This window comes from Talpa europaea (genome assembly GCF_964194135.1).
Source record: "Talpa europaea genome assembly, chromosome: 8".
In the NCBI taxonomy this organism is placed as follows: domain Eukaryota; kingdom Metazoa; phylum Chordata; class Mammalia; order Eulipotyphla; family Talpidae; genus Talpa; species Talpa europaea.
The window spans coordinates 7,117,681-7,139,996 of NC_140075.1; positions in this window are offsets into that span (position 1 = coordinate 7,117,681).

Genomic DNA, 22,316 nt, shown 5'->3' on the forward strand with positions numbered 1-22,316 from the left:
GTGCACATCACACGCCTGACAAGGGTGAATATCCAAAATACGCAAAACCTACACACCCAGCACAGAAAGAGACACCCCTACCACACATGGCCAGGGCCTTTCCAGCCCTGCCCACCCGTCTGGGGGCCCGCCCCAGGCCCTGCCAGTCCTCAACCTGCGCCCGCCCTTGGCGCCATCGGGTTGCCCCTCCCACTCTCCAGGCTGACCTGGAGCTGTTTGGGGTCTGCCATCATGGACCGTGTCCTATCCATATTCTGCGTGCAGCTGCCCCTCCCTGGACCCGCTGTTTGCAGCCTGGAAACCAGGTCACGAGGCATGTGTGCAGAAGCTGAGCGCAGGCAACACCTGACCACGGAGGATGCCTGCTCGTCCCGCACCAAGGAGCCCATGCGGGGTGGGGTGGGTCGCACTCTGGCCATGTCTCCCAGGCCAGACTGCTGTCAGCGTGCTGGCCCCACGCATGCTGTGAGGCGCCCACGGGCCCATGGGTGACTAAGGGGCCGCCGCCCCCCCCCCACTGCTGCTGCTGCTGCTGCTGCTGCTGCTGCTGCTGCTGCTGCTGCTGGGGCTGCGCTTCCCTTGCTCTGCCAGGCGCGGTGCCGGCCACGCTCCAGACCCAAGGGGAATGAAGCGCTAAATCTGCTCGAAGCGTCCCGAGCAGGTGCAGCAAAAGCTGATCACTGCACAAACAGCAGGATTACGAAAAAGTTGTGAAAATGTATTAGGTGGAATTTTGGGGAACAAATAAGAGGATGTAATTTTGTAATTATAATAGCAAAAGCAGAAACACCAGCCTCCTCGTAGTCGAAAATTTCCAGAAATCGCCAAGGAATGGCACCACAGCCTCGCCCCACACCACAAGTGTTTGTCCCCATCTGCTTATTTTCTTCCGCGCTGCAGAGATTAGGACAGTGTCCCGAGGGCACGGGTCGTGGGACTCTCACCAGAGGGTAGAGTTTCCCAGTATGGTCGAATTGACAAAATTTATGGGATTTGTGTGCATTAATATAATACTATCATTTAATGTAGACATAAAGACATGCAAAGAATGTTAAGAAGGGCCTCCCCGGTGGCGCAGCTGTTGAGCGCTGGGTTGCTAAGTTGCCCACAGACTCTGCAGCGCCGGTTCGATTCCCGGCCACCAGAGGAGGGTCCCACATGGCGCGGAGACCTCTCCTGCCTGCTCTGCTCCCTTCAGCAGTGTACTACAGTCCTTCTGCCTGCTCTGCTCCCCGCTCTGGCTCTGGTGAATTCTCTCACCCTCCCGCGCTTCTGACTGTACCCAGTGCTTGTATAAATAAATAAATAAATCTTAAAACAATATTAAGAAGATTTAAATTTGGGAAGATAAAATTCCTTGTGTTTGTCGCTGGCTGTCTGGCTACAGATCCTCTCTGCTGACTCCATCGATCTTTCCCATCTGTGATGTTCAATATTTCAAAATCTCACACCAAAAATTCCATGACAAAATGTAGTTCCAATTGGATATCAGACATTTAATTCATTCTCAGACATTCACCCTGTGAAAAGCAAGTCAGGCTGATCTTGCCTTTGGCCCAGGTGAGTTCCAGGTGGGTACAATATAAATTTGGAGGCAGCCAGGAACGGTTAGAAGAAATGGCAAAATCTTGATATTTGAACTTCTGGGTTGACAACTTGTAAATGACTGGCATTATTAACTTTATATTTTTTTTTGCCCATAGATAATTTTGTGAATATTAATCCTTGATTCTGTTACAGTTTACTGGTCAGTAAAATTTATGGGATGCAATGAGAATTCAATATGTATACTGAATTATGAAACTGAATTAAACCATTATAACTTTACACTGAGAATATTCATTGCCAACATTTTTGCCAAGTGTGTATGACATAATAAAATATTTAAATTAATCAAACAGTAACTGTCACAACATTGAATGAATTCAAATTCATACCCATTTACTTCACTTAAAACTATTGTGGATATCATGATAATATTCACTAAGAACTCTCAATATATCTGGTTTCATTCTTTTGACTGTTACCGCCCAGTTCTCCCAACCACACTTATTGAAGGTTCTTCACTTGCTCCAGTGTAAATTTCTGGCTCCTACTCAAGATTAATTGTGTCAAACTAGATCAGTATCTCATATTTCCATGCAAAAAGTAATTAAAACAATAAACCATTTCAGTTAAGTTGGAAGGTTACAATATCAACACATGAAAATCAGTTACCTTCCTATATGCAAAAAAAAAAAAAGAGGTAAAGAGGAAAGAGTTAAGAAAACAATCCTATTACAGTCACAAAATTAAGCACCTAGGAGCAGGGCCTCCCCTGGTGGCGCAGGCAGTTGAGTGTCGTGCTTTGAAGACGTCCACAGCCTCTGCAGCACCGGTTCGATCCCAGCCGGCCGGCAAGGTTCTGACATGGCGCGGCAAACCTCTCCTGTCTTCCCGCTGCTCCTCAGCAGTGTACTTCGGTCAGTCTGCCTGTTCTGTCCCCCGCTCTGTCTCTGGTGACTCCTCTCATCCTCCCGCACATCTGGCCTGTACCCCGATTCTTGCATAGATAAATACATAAATAAATAAAAGAACCTAAGAGCAAACCTAGCAAAAGAGGTGAAGGCTCTATGCAAAGAAAATTGTAAGATATAGTTAAAGATCTGAAAAAAGCAAAGAAATGGAAATATATTCCCTTTTCAGTGATTACAAGAATCAGCATTGTCAAAAGGCCATCCCACCCAAAGCAATGTACAGATTCAAGGTAACCCCAGTGAGAAATTCAATAGCATCTTCAAAGTTATAGAACAACATTATTGAAATGCATATCGAACCACAAATGACCCCAAACAGACAAAACAATCCTGACAAAAATGAGGAAAATGGAGGAATCACACCACCAGACATCTGTGTATACAATAAACCTATAATAGTTAAAACAGCACGGTAGTGGGACAAACCAGAAACACAGACCGCTGGAATATAATGAGAGCCCAGGAATACACCCACATTAGATGGACAGTCACTCTACGACAGAGGATCCAAGAGTGTGACTGCAGCAAGGAAAGGGTGGAAATGGGGTTGAGAAAACTGGGCAGCCACATGCAAAAGAATGAAACTACATCACTATCTCCCAACAGACACCCCCCAAAAAACCTCAAAATGGATTAAATGACTTTTTCCAAATATGTGAAGTCACCATAATCCCGACAGTGCAACTCAACTAACATGACCACATGTACAGAAGCCCCAATAATCACTCCTATATATTAAGGATAAATGAATAATTATTCAAACATATAATAATTATTATAATTTAAATGCAGAGTCGCAAATGCAGAAAACAGAACAGAATTACGAATAAACAGGTTTTAAGTGACAAGAATAAATCACTTTCTCAGATGATTGTGTATTCATTCCCTGGCCAATCCCTTCTGCTGAGTTTCTCCTTGTCCCCCCTCCTCACGCTCCCTCCCTCGCCCCTTCCTTCCGACATGTCTTCCCTTCCTTGCTGCCTCCACAGTTTCCTCACTTTGCCTCACACTGAGTTGCCCAGGTCTCCCCATGAGGGGCACACAGTGGGGACAGTGACTTTCCAGCTCCCTCATCAACACATGCTCTTAGGACAGGGTCTGCACCTGGGTCAGTGGAGTCTGATGGAGCCTGTAAACCACCAACAAACTGCCTCTGACACACTCAGTGCTCCAATTATCCACTGATTGTGCCACAGGATGATGCCAATTAAGACAGCCAACTCACAAAGGGCACTTGTCCCTCTGGAATAAAGTCACTTTACAGAAGGATCTTGGACAGTGTCCAACACAGGGACACCAGCTCCAGAGCTTAAATAGCCCAGCCCTGAGGCCCTGCTCTGTCCATGATGTGGCGCAGGACAGGGTGGAACATCCTGTGAGTGCTCAGAGGTGGCCCCATGAGCCCCGACCATGGAGTGAGAGGCCGGGACACCCTATGTCCGTCCACGGAGACAACCTCAGGAGATAGACTCCACACAGCAGCGGAAGCTTCCCCCCAGACTGCAGGTACCTGCCACCGGCCGTATACAGGGAATCTTTTCAGACTTGAAAGTTTAAAAACTTCAAGCTTCATTATAGACTTGAGAAAGTATAGCAGATAGATATTCATTTTGCAAATAATGAAAACGAATGGATTCTAAATGAGCACAAGTTGCTCAATGTCCCATAACTGCATCATCCTGGGGTGAGTCTCAGTGAGAGAAAATAATTTATTCTTAATTTAAGGAGCTCAAACGATACTGACTTTTTAGAACATTTATCATATGAGAGGATTTTCACTTATGGTGCATCACATGGCATAGTATGGTTATTGCTCTGGAACTGTGATGTGAGCGTGGAGCGTAGTGAGTGTGTCTAGAAAGGAAAGAGCCACGACAGTCAGTGATGCACAGCCATGGGGGGACTCACGGGAGAGTCCAGGGACACTGCTGGCGGGGACGGGGCTGTGAAGAGCCCGGCCTGTCTCCGGGCCACAGCATGTCCCGCGCTCAGAGGAGCCGGTTCCCTCCAAAACCAAATGTCCTCTCCTGCCCAGGGGGACAGGAGGGCTGGGTGGCTATTGGAGGGCAGGGAGTGGAGACCCAGAGCAGACACGGGGCCCCTCTCACGGGGAGCCACCCCCTTGCTGGGGCGGGGCTCCTCTGAGGACAGGGCTGCCGGGCCTGTCCATTGCTAGCAGGCCACAGTGTCAGGGGAGGGACAGTCAGGGGGTTCGAGGCAGTGTCTAGGGAGACAGATCTTTCTCTCAACAGGTGGCGCGGCTGTGACTGTGTCCATTACTGGACACACACTTAGGGGTGATCTGACCTCATTACTCACTGACACTGTGGCGTGCAGGAGTCCCAGTATCTGATCAGGGCCAGGGGCAGAGATGTGTCATGGCTAAATTTGTTGTGAGACGTTTATGTTTTACGACACTCAGAAGAATCCCAGCCCCTGATGACAGCGTGTCCTAAACTGATCCCTTTTGTTCTTCAAACACCTGGGTCATTTCCATGAACCTTTCACAGTTATTTCTTATCAGCACATTCTCCTAAATGGCCTGCCTCCCCAGGGCCTACCCCTACCTCACTTCACAGAGTGGGGAGAGGGTGAGATTTGGGGGGGGGAGAGATGGCAGGGCTGCCCCGTGTCCAGGCATTCCCATTCATGCACAGGTCTGGGGGGAGGAACAAACCTGCACCTGGGGGACCCTGGACACTGGGACCAGCAGGGACAGCCACACACACAGACCATCCGGCTCAGCCCCGGAACGGCCTCCTCCCTGCACAGACATGCATGAGTCTGAGGGGGACAGAGGGGCCGGGAGGGACCCAGGGTGGATGAGCCCATCCTGCAGGAGGGATGTGTGGGTGTGACCCAGGAGGAGACTCTGCAGGAGACACTAGGGATGGGAGGAAGGTCTTTTAATGGTATATCATAGCGTGACAAGCTGGTGTCTCAGTGCCCAAAACCAGGGCTCACAGAGGAGGAGTGTGCTGACCAGTGACCAGAGAAGCATCATCGCAGGAAGTGGATGTTAAGACAACTCTTTTCACGAGTGTCTGCGTATGTTCTGGGGACTGTGTGGAATTTGGGTTGACAACACTACAGTGACCAGCGGGGGTCATGCAGCCACCCTTAAGAGCAGGATGCTGGGGAAAGAGCAGACCCCGCCTGTGCAAGTGGTAGCGTCATCCCACAGCACCTGTTGGAGACACAGGGGGTGACACTGAAAATGTGTTTACTCACTGAGGGCTTCAGGGGGACATGAGTCTGTGACCATATATTTTTTCTACTCCACAAACTGGTGCAATGGAAACCATCCCCCAGGCCCACTATGTTTCCAGTCTTATCGACAAGGGGTCCCACTGACCAGTCTCTGGGGCCCGGCCTTCCCGTCATAACTCCCAATGTAGCCCTTTCTCCGGGTCATCAGCTTCTGCTCTTCCTTAATTTCAAAGGAGTCTGCGGAGTCTGGTGTCCTCCACTCTTTTAGGTCGCATAACTGACCATGCTGTTCTGTCCTTGTATTGGAGGGCAGAGCTCCATGCACGCCAGATGGTGGCCCATCAGGCCTTTTAAGTCTAGCAGACCCACATGGCTGCCAAGTTTCTACTGAGTCCTCGACACGAGTGCAGATGTTGGAGATCTCTACAGTGAGTGTCTCAAGAGCAGGACATGGATTGAAGATTTCTAGGTGGAGGAAGGAGGTTCAGTGAGTTTCCTCCTCAGATGTGGCTTCAGCTCTGGACAGGCCTGACCCGGGATCCTGAGGGGATAAGGGTGTGGGAGCAACAGGAATAACAGTGATGCTGGGCAGGTTATGGAGAGATGTGGGAGGACAGTCTGGCGGTTTCTGAGGGGAAGGGGAAGTGTCCAATCTCAGTGTTTCTAACATGAGCTGTTTGGACAACATCACAAATCTCTTTCAAAAGAACTGGAAATATAGTAGTTTGTCAGCACACAGTCCTCAGAGAATGACTAGAGGTGGAGACACGAGAGCACCAGAGGTGTGGGTGGTGAGAAGCTAGTGTGATAGTCGTATGAGAAGCCCAGTTACATTCAGTCTGCGGAGACGGGGCAGTGGTGATTTCATCCTCTCCACATTTATTACACAGATGACGGCACCAGGGGTGATCAATCTCACTGTTGTGACAGAATTCATCCTCCTGGGGTTCTCCACCCAGGGGACCATGGGCTTATTGTACCCATTGCTCTTCTGCCTAGTCTACCTGTGCACCCTGCTTGGGAACGGGCTCATCGTCCTCATCATCACCCTGGACCGGCACCTCCACACCCCCATGTACTTCTTCCTCAGGAGTCTGTCCCTCACGGACCTCTGCCTCATCTCAACCATAGTCCCCAAGTCCATTGTCAACTCTCTGAGGCACAGCATCTCCATCTCATTCCCAGGCTGTGTCGTCCAGGTCTTCATGATGATTATTTCAGCAACTGCAGAGCTTCACCTGCTCACAATGATGAGCCTTGACCGCTATGCTGCCATTGGCCACCCCCTGCACTATGACGTCCTCATGAGCAGGGACAGGTGTGTGCAGCTGACAGCTGTGTCCTGGCTGGGTGGCTGTCTATTGGCTGTGATGAACACAGCTGGAACCTTTTCCTTGTCCTACTGTGGGTCCAACGTAGTCCACCAGTTCTTCTGTGACGTCCCCCATTTATTAGCTATTTCCTGCTCAGAAAATTTAATGACTGAACTTGTCCCCATTGTCATCAGTTCAGTGACAGATTTGTGCTGCTTTACTTTCATCATCATTTCCTATGTCCACATCTTCTCTGCTGTCAGGAAGATCCCATCCACAGAAGGGAAGGCCAAAGTCTACTCCACCTGCCTTCCCCACCTGCTGGTTGTGATGCTGTTTCTCTTCACTGGATTATTTGATCATCTGAAGCCAACCTCAGGGACCCCATCCCTGTCTGACCTGGTCATTTCTATGTTCTACACGATGGTGCCCCCCACCTTTAATCCCGTCATATACAGTCTGAGGAATGAAGCCATGAAGTCCGCTGTGGGGGGACTGATGAAGAGGAGACCCACTAAAATGTAATAGAGAAGATGACTTCATGTCCCCTTTATGAGAGACTTATTTTAAATTTTCACATTATACTGCCTTTTATCTTTTCACAATTATATAAGCAACATATATCCTCATGTTACCTAGTGTCTCAGATTGCCAGGATAGTCTGCTACTCATATGCTCTATTATCATTGATTGTTCCTCTTTTTAACCTTCATGTGCACTTTGATATTCTGTGTATACTGGAGGGAACTGAACTTCCAACCCCTCTTTGCTGGTCTCCATTTCTGTAGCTCCCACCCGAGAAAGGTGATGGTTGGGCTTCATCTCGGTTGTCAGCAGTTCTCTCACTGGGACAGCATCTTGAGTCTCTAAGGCAGCTTCCCCTCTAATGTCAATGATTCTCTCGGTCACTTGTGGGACCAGGGGCCACTGTTGGTTCCGAGGCCCCTGTTCTTAGTGAGTGAGGCCTTTATAGCATCAACAAGGCCTTAGGGTACAAGTTAGAATCTGAATAGTCACCATCTACTGTCAATAAGGACCACAAGTGACGTGGTAGAGACCCTCCTGGAAGCACTGATGTGGGTGCCGCCGGCATTTACCATAAACACACTTAGAAATAAGAATGTTAATTTCCTGTGCAGTATGATTACTAAAATATCACATTATTTTAAATAATAAATTCAAAATTATTTAGATAATATTTAAATTCAAATATATCTAAAATATTTTAACTTAAATATTATTAAAATACTAGTATTTTATACAATAAATTTTTAAATAAACTTTTAAATACAAATTAATTAAAAATTTAAATATTTAGATAAAATTTTAAAATATTAATATTTAAATAATAAATTTTAATATTTGAAATATTAAAATATTAAATATTGAAATTTGGAGATCAGGCAGGGTCTGTAGAAGAGGTGGCAGAATCCTGATTTTTGAACTTGTGGGCTGACAACTTGCTATATTATAAATTGTTCAAATGATTGGCCATTTTATGTTTGCTGTCGATAAATAATTTTGCTAACATTAATTGTTGATACTATTATAATTTACCCATCAATACTTAAAATTTTTAAACATTAAAATATTAAAGTATTTTAAATAATATTTAAAATATTACAAAAATGTAAAGCATAGGAATTTTGGGGAACAAATAAGAAAAATTAACAAGTTATATTTATCAAATTTATATTTATATTTATATTTATCAAGTTATATTTATCAAGTTATATTTAAAAGAGTAACCTACATCAATTCAAATATTTCCAGAAATCGCTGAGGAATGGCACCACAGCATCACCCCACACTTACACAAGTTTGTCCCCAACTATTAGTTAACTGGGTGCTTGGGAATTTGGGGACAAGTCCTGTGGACATCTCATGGGATTCTTACCTAGAGTGTCTGTGTTTCTATGGATATATTCAAATGAGAAAGCTCATCAGATTAGTGTACAATAAAATAATACTATTTTTACTGTAGACATAAAGATGAAAATGATTTGAAGAAGATATTATTTGGGGAAGTGAAATGCCCCATGAGTGTGGCCTGCTGTCTGGCCTCTGCTCCTCTCTGCTGACTGCATTGACCTTTGCTTTCCTGTCTGTGATGCTTGATCTTTGAAAATTTCACACCAAATATTTCATGATACAATGTAGTTCCAATTGGATACCAGACATTCAGTCACTCTCAAATAGTTTGCCCTTTGAGGAGTGAGTCAGGCTGACCTTGCCTCCAGACAATCTGGAGACCAGCCAGGGACAGTAGAAGAGGTGGCAGAATCTTGATCTTTGAACTTCTGGGCTGACAAATTGCTATAGTATAAAGTGGTCAAACGATTGTCACTTTCATGTTTTCTGTTGATAAATAACTTTGTTAACATTAATTGTTGATACTGTTATAATTTACCCATCAATGAAAGTTATAGGATATAATAAGAATGTAATATATGTATTGAATTAAGAAGCTCAATCAGACCATTATAAACATATGCTGAGACTATTCATTGCCAACATTTTTGCCATTTTTGTACAACATAATTACAATTATTACCTTAATAAAATATGAAATGTCTCAAGGATGTATGTATTAAAACTGTTAATTTCTAGACCATGGGCTCAGGGAAATACCCTCCTGACTCGCCATTTTAGACCAGGTATCTTTGTGTCTGGAATCCAACTAGACTGTGTGGAACTGGGAAAGAGATGCCTCCACAGCCAGAGGTGAGCTGGAAAGCCCCACAAGACAGGCTCTTGTCTGGAAGCCAGTCGGAGCCCAGTGGGTGATCCAGCCATGGTCAGGGCAGTCTGTGGGACTGCAAGACCCACCTCTGGAATTAAACAAATACAGAAGGAGGATATTTTCTGTGACAGCAACCACTAAAATATTAATTGTACCATTGCCCTAATGGACTTCCACAACAGTTTTTGACTCGATTGAACCACCAGTTTTCGAGTGTCCCAACACATAGGACAAATTAGAAAATAAGTAGCAGGGAGAAGAAAAAACTACAAGCAACCAAGCAAGTCCTCAGGGAAAAGACACACCAAATAAAGAAAATCACCTACCAGATTGCAATAACAGTGACTTGGAAGAACTTCTGAGCCTTCCAGATACAGAATTTAAAATTGCCATGATTAAAAAACTGAAAGAAGACATAAAACAATGATAAGGGAAAAATAATCAATGATCAGATTAATGAAATTGAGTCCCTAAAGAGGGAAGTGAAATAAATGCAGGAGATCAAAGAATTAATGGAGGAGCTAAAGAACTCTGGAAAAAGCAGTGAAAGCAGAATAGATGAAATGGAAGAATGAATAAGCATTCTCGAAGACCCAGAAATAAAAAAGATTCAAAACAGAAAAGGAAAGAGAAGTACGAAGGTAAAAGAATGAAGAAAGACTTTGGGACCTTTCTGATTCCATGAGGAAAGGAAATATAAGAGTTATAGGAATCCCAGAAGGAGAGGAGAGAGACATAGGAAAAGAGAAAATATTCAAGGAAATAATTGAAGAGAACTTCCCAAAAATGAAGAAGGAGCTGAAATAGATGCAGAAAAAGCAAAAATAACACCAAACTTCCACGATGAAAGGAAAAATTCAGGAAGACATAATAGTAAATCTCCCAAGAATCTGACACAAGGAAAAATAATGCTGACAAGAGGGAAGAAACACATAACATACAAAGGAAAACCAATCAGGCTGACATCAGACTTCTCTGAAGAAACACCATGGGCAAGAAGATAGTGGAGGGACATAGTCAACAGGATCCAAGACAACAAATGCCAACCATGAATACTCTAACCTCCAAATCTTTTCATCCTTTATGAAGAAAGAATAAAGACCTTCTCAGACAAACCGAAACTCTAGAATTTTATTATGACTAAACCCTCACTCCAAAAAATACTACAAGCAGTCCTAAAGCCAGAACCAACAGAGGGATGAATAAGAATGAAACAAGACCAAAAAATAATTAAAAAATAAATAAAAACAGAGAAAAGACAAACAAAATGGAAATACAGACACTAACATATCAATATTAACTCTAAATGTAAATGGACTATACTCTTCAATAAAAAAGACAGAGTCACAGGCTGGATTAAGAAACAAGACCCAACCCTTTGCTGTCTCCAGTAAACACATTTAGCTACAAAAGATAAAAATAGACTGAAAGTAAAAGGATGGAAATAATCCTACAAGCAAATGGACCAAAAAAGAAGGTAAGAACAGCTATACTTATATCAGATAAAACAGATTTCAAACTCAAAAAGGTAAAAAAAAAAAAGACCCATTCAGTCACTACATCATGTCAAGGGGGCAATACTTCAAGAAGAAATAACACTTATTAACATATACTCACCAAACGAAGGGGCACCAAAATATATCAGAAAACTATTATCATCTCTGAAAACCAACATCAGAGAAAACATGTATGTAGTAGGAGACTTCAACACACCACTATCAAGAATGGATAGATCAGTGAGACAAAAAATAAGTAAGGACACTAAAGCTCTAAGTAAGGATCTAGAGCTGATGTGCTTAACAGACATCTATAGAACACTAAACCCAAAAAAATCTGAGTACACTTTTTTCTCAGGTGCACACAGATCATTCTCCAGGATCCATCTCACACTGGGACAAAAGACAAACATCTACAGATACTTCAAGGTTGAAATCTTACCAACCATCTTCTCTGACCATGAAGGAATAAAACTAGAAATAAACTATAAAAAGAAGGCAAGGAACCCTTCTACTTCACGGAAATTGAAACCCACACTACTGGTAAACCACTGGATTAATGAGGAGATCAAAGAAGAAATTTAAAAAAAATTACTTTGAGTTGAGTGACAAGGAGGACACCAATTTCCTAAATGTGTGGGATACAGCAAAAGCAGTAATAAGAGGAAAATATATAGCAATACAGGCTCACATCAACAAACAAGAAAGAGCTGAAAGAAACAACCTAATCACACATCTCAAAGAACTAGAAAAAGAACAACAACAAAAAAAACCTAAAACAGTAGAAGAAAGGAAATACTAAAAATCAAAGCAGAAATAAATGAAATAGAAATAATAAAAAAACCAAAAGATCAATTAAACCAAAAGTTGGTTCTTAAAAAAAAAATAAAATAGACCCCTTGCCAGGCTCACAAAGGAAAACTGGGAGAAAGCACAAATAAATAGGATCACAAATGCAAAAGGAGAAATCCCAACAGACACAGCAGAAATCAAAAGAATAATCAGAAACTAATATGAACAGTTATACACAAGCAAACTCAGAAATCTAGAAGAGATGGACAAATTCCGACAACTCTGCCATTACCCAAAGCTAGCTAAAGAATAAACAGAACACCTAAATAGTCCAATTACAACCAGTGAAATTGAATTGGTAATTAAAACCCTCTCCAAAAACAAAAGCCCAGGAGCAGATGGATTTACAAATGAATTCTACCAAACATTCAGAACAAATTAGTGCCTATCCTTCTAAATTCTTTCAAAAAATTGAGAAGGTATTTACTTTCTTATAGTTATTCTTTTTCCTGGTTGTTTATTTAAGTTTTCTAGATTCCTGCTATGAGTGAGACCATCCGGTATTTTTCTTTTTCTTTCTGGCTTATTTCGCTGAGCATGATCCCTTCCATGAGCCCACGGGAGGGGGGCGGTGGAGAGGGAGAGAAGGGCCTGATTGGGCTGTCTGGGGCCACTGGGGTCCACGGGTCACCGGAATCCAGGGGTCATTGGAGTGCAGGGGTCACTGGGGTTCACAGGTTGGGGCTGCAGGGGTCACTGCAGCTCAAGCCTCACTGGGGTTCAGGAGCCACCCCGACAAGGTCCTCTCTTACGTCCACTGACCCTCGACGACCATGCAGGACTCGGTGCCGATGGCCACGACCCCACCTGGGGCCTATCCCCACCCGGCCAGCAAGTGTCCCCAGAATCCAGACAGCTCCTGGGCGCGCCCCCCACGGGGCCACAAAGAAGCCCCGTCCAGATGCCCGCGGCCCCGACGCACCACCAGCCTAGGGAGAGCCCCGCTGCGGCCACACTGGGGCGCACGCAGGCTGCCTGGCCAAGGGGAGACACACCCTGGCACAGCTCGGCTCCCTGCGGGGGACCCAGGTTCTGCAGGGACAGGAACATCCCCGGCCAGTGCTGGCTCTGTCCAGCTGCCCTCTGGTCCTGCTGCCCTCCTGTCTCTCCCTGCTCCTCCCATGCTCCCTCCTCCTGTCTGTTCCCTCCTCCTGCCCCAGGACCCCAGGGGGGTGCACGGGGGTGGCGGAGATTTGCCAGGCCCCTGTGGACAGGGCTCATCTGTAGCTGGGGGGGGAGCACACCCGGCCCCATGGCGGTTACAGGTCACTGATGGGGCTGAGGGGGCGGGTCCTGCTCGCGGGGTCCCCAAGGACCCCCGACGGCACCGCTGACCCTGGAGGCTCAGTACCTGGCGCCACCGAGAAGCCCCCGGGGACAGGACACGGGTCCCCCGGCGAGGCCCCCGCGGAAAGCGTGGACATGTCAGGGCCCCGGGGCCGTGGACACAGAGCGCCCTGCCCGCCGCGGGTCTGGAGCCAAGGCCAGACCAGACGGCTGGGGGAGCGCCGCGGGGGCACCAGGACAGGCCTTCCGGGGATTCGTTCGTGTCTCCTCCCTGCTGCGGAGGGCGAGCTTCGTGGGCGCCGCTGCTGGGCCGCAGAGGCAGCCAGCCTGGAAGCCCGGGTCGGGTAAGGCAGGGGCGCTTCCTGGTGATCCATGTTCTGTGTTCACTTTATATCTCCATGTGTCACAGAGCTGCGTTTCAGTGTCAGCCTTTCAGTGTGAACAGCTGACCTTACTTTTTTCTACAAAAGGGAATGTTATTTGTTCTCTTTTGAGATAACATGTTTTACAACCCGGTATCACCTCCCAATACATTCTGTATTTCAGAATAACAGCAGTTGAAATATTCATCGTATAACTGAAAGCGAATAATTGAAACTACACAGTTCAATGTCACAGTTCCGTATATTCTGCGATGAGTTTGAAAGAGGGGAAATTTTATTTTATTTTATTTTTACTTTTCTTCCATTAAAACAGTTCTGCAGCTTATGGTTTTTATTCTTTTTAAAGAATACATTTTTATTTATTTATTTATTTATTAGATTTATTTATTTATTTATACAAGCACTGGGTACAGTCAGAACCACGGGAGGGTGAGAGAATTCACCAGAACGGGGAGCAGAGCAAGCAGAAGGACCGAAGGACACTGCTGAGGGGAGCAGCGGGCGGCAGGAGAGGTCTGCGCGCCATGTGGAACCCTCCTCCGGTGGCCGGGGATCGAACCAGAGCTGCAGAGGCTTCAGGCAGCATCTCAACCCAGCGCTCAACTGCTGCTCCACCAGGGAGGCCCAGCTTATGGTTTTTAATATATTTGTGGTCATATTATATTTTAATTATGGTCTATCTGACAATTATTGTTCATAGCCATGTATTTCGGCATTGAGAACACTGAGATGAAAGTACATCACATGTTAAATATCACACGTAGGAGAGCTATTTAGGAACAGTGAGGAAGAATCTTAAGAGGAAGTTAAAATTCACACTAGTAGTTTAAAAGGGAAAGTTTCACATGTTCATCCCCAGAATATGACAAAATCGGGAGTCAGACAAAAATACATAAACTTTTGAGGTGATAAATATTGATATATTTTCTTTCACATTGAAGTGATAGTGATTTGTAGAAATCAGTCTATCATGGATGTGAACATTTTACCTGACTCCACACAGCAACACAGCTATATAAAATATAATATTATCAATATAAATATTATTTTAAGTCACTGAAAAAGTTTTGGTAGAGGGCACAAAACAGCAGCTTCTGAATTTGTTTTCTTGTTTCCATTACAATAGCAAAAATTGTTCCTCTAGTCTCATGCAATAATTATATATCACCACAATCTCCTAAAAATCCTGCCTTCCCAGGGCCTCATATCCATCATCCCATGGGGGCAGGGGATGAGATTGGGGAGGAAAAGAGCGGGCAGGGCTGCCCTGTGTTCAGACATCCCCACTCACACACGGGCCTGGGGGGAGTTATAAACCTGCACCCCAGGGACCCGGGGCCCTGGGACCAGCAGAGACAGCCACACGCACAGATTGTCTGGCTCAGCCCTGTTGCGGCCTCTTCCCTGCACAGATGTGCATGAGTCTGAGGGGGACAGAGGTTCCGGGAGGGACCCGGAGTAGATGAGCCGATCCTGCAGGAGGGATGTGTGGGTGTACCCAGGAGGAGACTCTGCAGAAAACGTGGTCTCTGGGTCCTCAGATGTGGGGAGTCGGGGGCAGGGAGATGAGGAGACAAGGAGACGGACCAGGAGGCAGCAGTGAGGCCACAGGGGCAGGAATCTGACAGAGGAGGCATCAGGACATGCCGCACGGGGACGCGGAACCCAGATAATTCAGCTCCAGGACAGTGTCGTGTCCTGGGGGCAGGAAAACAGGGACCCGCACACCCCATCTCCCTGCACACCCGTCCCTGTGGGGTCTCCCCAGACCAGGGCTGTGCTGGAGGAGCAGGGACAGGCTCTTCAGGGTGGGGAGGGGCTGGGCATGGTCACGTGTCCTCTGGGGCTGTGCCCTGGACAAACTCCTGGAGGTGTGCTGGGTGGAGACGCCAGGGTCTGGGCAGGAGTGGGAGCCAAGGGCCTGGGAATGACTGGGCACGGATGGTCTGTCAATTCAGTTCACTGAGAGACCTGATATTCAGGTTTTATCATGGTTATTATATTTTCATTTCTTCACAAATTTATAGACATATGTTTGGACAATACATCAATATTACATTCACATGAGATAAAATATGAATTCACTCAGAAAATGATAAAGCATAAATATTGCAAGATTGTTTTATGTTGATAACACATTTTCTGTTCAATATTGGAAGATATGAAATGTTTTCTTCCTCTTTATTTATTTTTTTTTTTATACAGATGATGTCTCCAGGGGGGATGAATCTCCGGGCCGTGGCAGAATTCATCCTCCTGGGGTTCCCCACCCAGGGGACCATGGGCTTCTTGTACCTGCTGCACTTCTCCCTGGTCTACCTGTGCACCCTGCTGGGGAACGGGCTCATCATCCTCATCACCACCCTGGACCGGCACCTCCACACCCCCATGTACTTCTTCCTGAGGAGTCTGTCCTTCATGGACCTCTGCCTCCTCTCAGCCACGGTCCCCAAGTCCATTGCCAACTCTCTGAGGCACAGCAGTTCCATCTCCATCCAGGGCTGTGTCATCCAGGACTTTATGTTGGTTTTGTCAGCAGGTGCAGAGCTGATCCTGCTTGCGGCGATGAGCCTTGACCGCTATGCTGCCATCTGCCACCCCCTGCACTATGACGTCCTCATGAGCAGGGACAGGTGTGTGCAGCTGACAGCTGTGTCCTGGCTGGGTTGGGGACTCTATGCTGTAATGCACACAGCTGGAACCTTCTCCTTGTCCTATTGTGGGTCCAGCGTGGTCCACCAGTTCTTCTGTGACATTCCCCAACTAATGGCTATTTCCTGCTCAAAAATTTAGTCAATGAACTTGTCCCCATTCTCATTAGTGCGGTGATGGATTCCTTTTGTTTCATTTTCATCATCATTTCCTATGTCCACATCTTCTCTGCTGTCAGGAAGATCCCATTCACAGAAGGGAAGGCCAAAGTCTACTCCACCTGCCTTCCCCAACTGCTGGTTGTGGTGCTGTTTCTCTCCACTGGATTCTTTGCTTATCTAAAGCCGACCTCAGGGACCCCGACCCTGTCTGACCTGGTCATTTCTATGTTCTACAAGGTGGTGCCCCCCACCTTTAATCCCGTCATCTACAGTCTGAGGATCCAAGCTGTGAATACGGCTGTGGGGAGACTGATGAAGGGGAGACTGATCAAAATGTAGTAGAGAATATGAGTTCATGATTCTATTACAAGACACTTATTTTAAAGTTTCACATTATTGTCCCCTTTATATTCTTATAATTTCATATAATTCCATTGTACAATTTACAAAGATATGCTGATTTTTTTTTAAAGATGATTTTTTGTATAGAGGCATGTTTTATTTATTTATTTGTTTGTTTGTTTTGTTTATACATGCACTGGGTACAGTCAGAAGTGCGGGAGGGTGAGAGAATTCACCAGAGCCAGAGCGGGGAGCAGAGCAGGCAGAAGGACCGAAGTACACTGCTGAGGGGAGCAGCGGGCGGCAGGAGAGGTCTGCGCGCCATGTGGGACCCTCCTCCAGTGGCCGGGGAGCAACCGGGGATCGAACTGGCGCTGCAGAGGCCGCGGGCAGCTTCGCAACCCAGCACTCAACCGCTGCGCCACCGGGGAGGCCCCAAAGATAAGCTGATTTTTAAAATACACTTATGATGACTTCATATACTCTGCTGCTCATTTACTCTATTACCATTGATTGTTCTATTTTTTTAACACTTAGTTGCACTTTGATATTCTCTGTACAATGAAGGTCACTGAACTTCAGCATCTGTCTGCTGTTCTCCTTTTGTTTGCTCCCGCACAAGAGAGGTTATGGTTGGATTTCACCTCAGTTGTCAGAAGTTCTCTCACTGGGGCAGCCTCCCCAGTCTCTAAGATGCACCCGTTTCATGTCACTGACCCTCACAGTCATGTGTGGGACCAGGGCCACGGGGAGGACAGAGGCCTCTTTACATGGTGAGTGAGGCCTTTATAGCGTAAATAAGGCCTTAGGTTCCAAGTTGGAAACTGAGTGGTCATGACCTTCTGTGGACAAGGTTCACACATGATGGGGTAGAGACCCTCCTGGAAGCTCCTGTGTGCATGTAACCAGCATTTACCATAAACACACATACTTAGTGCACAGTGGACACCAGAAATAAGACAATGACTATAAAAGCTGTTACTTTCATGTGCAGTATAATTACTAAAAATTTACTAAGATACAGTGGGTAGGGTTTTTCATGGAACAATAAAGGAACTTAGGTAGCTGTAATGCTAAAAAAAATAATTGGCCTTGACCTGGCCTTCTGTGGATGGCACACAAATAATTGCTAGTGGACTACACGATATTCTACTATTTCCAGAGATAGTTGAGGAAGGACACCCACAACATAACGCCACACTTTCCTCGTGTGTTTATCCCCATATATTTAATTACCTAGAATTTCTGGGAATTTGAGGACAATGTTCTTTTGGCCACATTATTATGGGATCTCAGTGTGTTTGTGATTCCATGGGGTGTAGGTTAAATGAGAAAATTCATCATATTTACATATCATAAATAACACTATCATTTAGCGTAGACGTAAAGACAAAGAATTTGAAGGAAATTTAAATTTGGGAAGTGAAGTGACCCCCATGATTGTCTCTTGCTGTCTTGCCTCAGCTCCTCTCTGCTGACTGCATCCACCTTTGCTGTCCTGTTTGTAACATCCAATGTTTGAAAATTCCATGCCAAAATATTTCATGGTAAAATGTAGCGCCAACTGGATATCAGACATTTAACTCATTCTCAGACATTCACGGTCTGAGGGTTCTAATCAGGCTGACCTTGCCTTCAGCCCAGGTGAGGCCCATGTGGGCACAATGTCAGTTTGGAGGCAGCCAGGAATGGTTAAAAGTGGCAAGATCTTGATCTTTGAAGTTTTGGGTTAATGATGTGCTGCTTTTCTTTTAAATCATTGGCTTTGCAGTTTTTTCTGAAGGAAAATAACTTTCTTAATATTAATTCTTGATACTCTCATAGTTTACTGGTCAATAGAAGTTATGGGATATAAACAGAACAAGGTTATGGGATATAATGAGAATTCAATGCACCTATTGAATGAAGAAGCTGAACCAGACTTATGAGCATATACTGAGACTATTCATTGCCAACTTTTGTGTAACATAATTAAGATTTTAAAATAATAAAACATTAACTGTCTGTAGATTGTATGGATTTTAACATATCAGCACAACTAAAACTGTTGTGGACAACACAGTATACACTAAGAAAACAAAGACCCCACTGAAAAAACAGATTAAAACAATAAGCCACTTTGTTGTGGTTGGAAGCTTACAAAATCAACACAAAAAGAAAATCAATTGCCTTCTTATATCAAAAATTGAACTAAAAGAGAAGTTAAGAAAACAATCCCATGTACAATCACAAGACTAAGCACCACAGAGTACAAATAACAAAGGAGGTGAAGATACAAGAAAATAGTGAGGCATTGTTAATAGAAATAGAAAATTCAAAGAAATGGAAAGATATTCCGTGCCCTGGGATTGGAAGAATCAGCATTACCAATGTCCATCTGACCCAAAGCAAATTACAGATTCAATGCAATCCCAGTAAGAACTTCAATGGCATTCTCCAAGGACATAAAACAAACATTACTGAAAATGTATATGCAACAGCCAAAGCATCTGACAAAAATGAGGAAAAATGGCGGCAGCACACTTGCAGATTTCAATCTAACCATAAAGCTATGAGTTAAAGCAGCATGGTTCTGGGACAAAAACAGACACAGACATCTGGAAAATAATGAGGGCCCAGGAATCCCCCCTCATCAGGTTGGACAGTGACTCTACGACAGAGGAGCCAGAGCAGGCACTGGAGAAGGGAAAGTGGGGAGATGGTGCTGGGAGAAGCAGACAGACACACGCAGCAGAGTGAAGCAGGTCCTGCTACACCACCTACAGAAGAGTAAACTCAAGCAGATAAATGCCTGTTTCCATGTGTGACGTCGCCGTAATCATGCAGCAAACCAAAGGATATGACACCATGAGCAGAAACCCTAAAATACTATTTCCTAAAGATTAAAAGCTAATGATCCCAACAAAAGGACAATTCTAATGTAAGTGCAGGGACAGTTGCTGGCTGGAAAAGAACTGCAGGATACACAATTTCAGAGATGAGTAAAGATTCTCTTTCTGACGGGCTGGTGACCCCCGTGGTCACTCACTTCTGATGGACGTCCATTGTCTTTCCACCACACTCCAGCTCCTTTGGCTCCCTCCTGCCTCTCTCCATGTCCCTTCCCTCCCGCCTCAGGCCTTCCTGCATCCCCCCTCACGCCCATCCCCAGGGCCTCTCCATGAAGGGCACATGGGTGGTGACAGGCGACTGTCCAGCTGTCTAGACAGGAACTCAGGGCACTGTTATGACTGATGGTGCTCACAGCGGTGGACACAACAGGTGGGGAATGGAACCTGGAAATGAGGATTTGTCTATTCTCTTCCATGGAGGTGTGAGCCAGACACAACATCACATCTACACACCAAGTGTGATAATTACTCGCTGAGACCACACTGCAGGATGCTCCAATTAACACAGTCAAGTAAACACACACTTTCCCTCTGGAGGAAGGTCCCTGAGGGCTGAATCTGGACAGGGTCCAACACATGGAGCCCAGCTCCAGAGCTCAAATAGCTCAGCCCTGAGGCCCTGCTCTGTCCATGAGGTGGCACTGGACGGGGTGGAATATCCTGTGAGTGCTCAGAGGCTCCCCACGAGCACCGACCATGGAGTGAGAGGCTAGGACGACCTCTGTCTGTGCCATGGGTACAACCTCAGGAGAGAGCCTCGACATGGCAGCGGGAACTTCCCCCCCAGACTGCAGGTATCTGCCCCCAGTCATTTGCAGGGGAGAATCCACTCACACTTGAAATTTTTCAGATTAAAGCTCCATTTTAGACTTGAGAATGCGCCATAGTTAAACAATTCACTTTGTAAATCATGACAACTAATGCGGACGAGGCCCAAGTCGTCATGTCCCACTGCCCCGTCAGCCTGGGTGAGACTCAATGAGAGAAAACATATTCTCTTGTAATTTACAATGGTCAAAGATATTGCCTTTGAATACATTGAACATACCAGAAGATTTTGATTTATGGGAGATGTGACGATTATTGCTTTGTATGATATTGTAGCATCACCACTCTCGGTGTGTTTCAGATAGTAAACAAAATCACAAAGTTAATGCAATAAAATGGTATCGAAGAAATTTCAGACCAAATTAAAAATAATATTTATTGTTAAATTCAGAAAATTATCCTTTTTGTCCTAACACTATGACAGATATGTGTCAAGTGTAAAATCAAAAACTCTTACAGCAACATGATGACGGCTTCATGGCTCTGACACTAGCATGAGGCGGGCAGGGATGTGTGACTATTTATGGACATGAACTTGGGATTTTTTGCCAACTCCATCACTCAGGGATTGTTAGTGATTTATAAAACAAGAGACAATATATAAACAGGGCCTGCAGGAGATATATGTCAATAATGATTTTATCATTTTAAATTTTATATAAATCACTCAACAGATGTCAATGTTATTGACCACCATGTATCCTCATTTATTTCTTTGTGTTTTTTTTAATTATTTGGCATTATTCCCACCAACTTATTGCAAATATTTTATATCAGCACATTCTCACCAAAATCCTACCTCACCAGGGCCTGCCCCTCCGTCATCCCACTGGGAGAGGAGAGTATGAGATGGGGGGAGGAGAGTGGGCAGGGCTGCCCCGTGTCCAGACATCCCCACTCACGCACGGGCCTGGGGGAAGGAACAAACCCTCATCCGGGGGACCCAGTGCCCTGGGACCGGCAGGGACAGCCACACGCACAGACCATCCGGCTCAGGCCTGGAGCGGCCTCCTCCCTGCACAGACATGCATGAGACTGAGGGGACAGAGGGGACACGAGGGACCCGGGGGTGGATGAGATCATCCTGCAGCAGGGGCGAGTGGGTGTGCCCATAGGAAGTAGCTGCAGGAGAAACCACCTCAGCTCCTCTGGGGAGGGAAGGGGAAGGGCAACGACCAGAAAGGGCAAGAGCGGGAGGTCACTGTCTCAGTGAATTGGACACAGGGGCGAGGGGCAAATGGTCGTCAGAGTGTGACTCGGGGTTTGGGACACCCCACCCACAGCAGTGATGAGGGTGCCGACAAGGAGCCAACTCGAGGCCATCAGTGTCCACTTGGTCCAAAAATGTTCACCTGGAGCTGCCCTGGCCAATGTTTGCAGGGACTTGGTGGCTGAGACACCACAAGCTAGATTTGGGGCATCCTTGACTGTCACATTCCTTAGGCTACTGGGGGGGTCCCACTTCTGGGAGGTGTGTGGACCTGGGGCCTTGAGATGGCGAGGAGGGGCCGGGGTCAGGGTTTCAGGGGTGCCCATGCATGGGGCATGGTGAGACAGGAGGAGACTGCTCAATGGGCTGAAGTCAGTTGAACTCTCAGCCCTTCAGCATCTCCCACAGGCGGCGTGGACAGTGGCGGCACCT